The 2,676-nt window shown below is 33.0% G+C and overlaps 1 long non-coding RNA gene across 1 annotated transcript; it reads left to right on the top strand.

The window, feature by feature from the left end:
• Positions 1-1,207: 1,207 nt before the first annotated feature.
• On the top strand, positions 1,208-2,323 carry LOC112452113. Its single transcript, XR_003040454.1, has 3 exons — positions 1,208-1,590; positions 1,720-1,882; positions 1,966-2,323. It is a non-coding gene; the product is annotated as an uncharacterized LOC112452113 (long non-coding RNA).
• The last annotated feature ends 353 nt before the right edge of the window (positions 2,324-2,676 follow it).

Consider the following 2,676-nt stretch of genomic DNA (forward strand, 5'->3'; position numbering starts at 1 on the left):
GGGGGGGGGGGGGGGGGGGGGGGGGGGGGGGGGGGGGGGGGGGGCGGCGCGAAGTCGCCTCGTTCAGAGGGCGGCTCAGGGATGGCGGTACCGGTATCGATCGCGGTAATTGATAGCGGTGCTTGCAATCCTGAACAGCGCGTATATAATATTATTTAATATTAAGTAATATTCTAGGCGTAATCTTAGAACATTAAATACAAAATTCTAGTAATATTAATAGATGGTTATATGTCCGCTCCTGATAATATTATATGAATATTATATGAAATAATATTATTTAATGTTATAAAAATATTTTAAATTTTTGGGAATAAACTATTAAATAAATAAACTGTTTTTAATTTAATAATTTAAAAATTTATAAATATTTAATGAATAATAGTTTTAAAATTAATTACAAATGGTTATAAATATTGTCTATTAATCAGTGTAAGGGATATGTAAGAATGTAAAAAAAATTATAAATTTTATTATCTTTATTAAATAAAATCTTTGTTCATAATTATGTATAAATATTAGAATATTATTATAATATCCAAGAAATATTATATGAACGTTAATTTGTTGACCACAATAATAATCTAAAAACTTTTTTATAATATTCCACTAATATTAAAATAGTATAGAAGAGACCGGGGCGAAGTCGGCCCCGGGGCGGAGTCGTTTTTGCAATTATCTCGAAATCTGTATGTTGTGTGACGTGTGTCGCGGCGCACGTTAAGCCCCTTGCACAATGCTAGGCAATAGGCAATAGGAACAGGGAATCAAAATCAGAAATCATGTATAAATGCAGAATAAACAGTGACACAGGCACTAGACACAGAGTTTCCGTTACTTTGGAAATTCTGTTGCCTGTTGCCAACCAATCATAGCATTCAAATTTTTTAGGTTGTAATTAACGATTTTTTTGTTATTTCCTGTTTCTATTGCCCACTGTTGCCTGGCATTCTGCAAGGGGCTTAAGGCCAGTTTACACACGCAATGATTTAGTGGCGCCAATCGACTAACGCCAGTAAAAATGCAAGTGTAAACACTTGATACAAACTGATGCTAGTAATGTGGCATTTACTGGCAATTATTGGCCAAAGCGTATAACCTCAAAATTTGAGGTTATATGCTTGCTGTCATTTACTGTGTGTTTTAAAAATGTGAAATATTTTCCACCTTGATATACTTAGCAGACAAATTTGATATTTCTTATTATTGATTATTTTAATAGTTTGGGAATCGTTTGGGCAAGTTTAGGAATATAGTTTCATAGTTTAGGAAATAATAGTTTATTTATAATTAATAAAAATTAATTGAATGTATAGTTAGCAGACATAATTTTAAAAACAATTTTTTTCTTTTCAAATCAACGTGAAATCATTTGGGAAACACGTCTGTAATGTTTTAAACATTTGGGAAATAATGATTTTATCTGAAAATCAAGTTACATGTCACATGTGCGATAGCTGGACAGTTTTACCATGGTTTGTGAGTCATCCAATCACAGCTGAGAATGTGGAAAGTGCTGCTAAAGCATAAAAGAAACGTTCACTTTCCTAAAATGGATTCATTATTAGCGCTAATTGTTGCATTTTCTTGGTATGTATAGGTAAAGTTAATTATATTATTTTAGAACTCCACAAAAGAAATATGTAATGCGAAATGTATCATTACGCATAACATATTTGTAATTTGAAATGTATAATTTTTGTATCATTTTCTGTTTAGGTTATTATGCTACATGTAATGCTGAAAGCAGCATATATGCTCAGCAAAGTCCAACCCCACGTCCGTGCAAAATAACGTGAGCCACGTGCTGAGCGGGCAACATCTTAGGTGGCTAACGGGGCAATGGCAAATCCTCCTGGAGTAAAAATGAAAAATATCTAAGGTAATAAAACTTTTATGACACTTAATAAGTATTATACTATTTAACTCCGAAGTCTAATCAACAACAAATCTCAATTTTTTTAGGGCGAAATTGGATATCGGCTTACTAGCTATGATTTTAAGTTCTGTCGAGACTGGAAATGACACAGAGGCAATCCGCCCATTTATAGAGAATATCCATCAAACTCTGTCCGAATTTGTTAGTATTTGTCCCTTTGAAGCAGCTCGGGATGACGTCTATTAAGCTGACACAGCCAATTCAACACAATCGATTAAAATTTATACAGAAATTTAGTGCTCTTTTGTTGCTAATTTGTTGCTCAATTCCCAATTTTGTTGCTCCAGCCGTTTCGGAGAAAATAGTAGCTGTGCTAACTTATGTTTAAAGTTAGCACAGCCATTCAAAAAATTGTGTTAAATAAAAAAAAAGGACATATTCTTTTAGTGCTTTTTTGTTGCTAATTTGTTGCTCCATTCCCGATTTTGTAATTTCATTTTTAAACCCTGGAAACTACCCCCAAAGCAATTTCTCCTTAAAAAAATACTCTAAAATTGCAAATTAGTCAGATATTTAATTAATTATGTTCAAGATTAGTTAATTACGTTTTACTGATTTTATTGCCAACTATTTGCATTAATTCCGATTTTGTTGCTGCACCCTTAATGCTTAAAAACCACCCTTAGCTTATCCTACACCAGCACAACGCATTTAAATTGTAAATTAAACAGATTTCCGAATTGATTATGCATCCCTGATTTTGTTGCTCGCTATTTTTAACAAATTCGATTTTGTTG

This window comes from Temnothorax curvispinosus, unplaced genomic scaffold, assembly GCF_003070985.1.
Source record: "Temnothorax curvispinosus isolate PA1 unplaced genomic scaffold, ASM307098v1 QBEX01002956.1, whole genome shotgun sequence".
NCBI lineage: Eukaryota > Metazoa > Arthropoda > Insecta > Hymenoptera > Formicidae > Temnothorax > Temnothorax curvispinosus.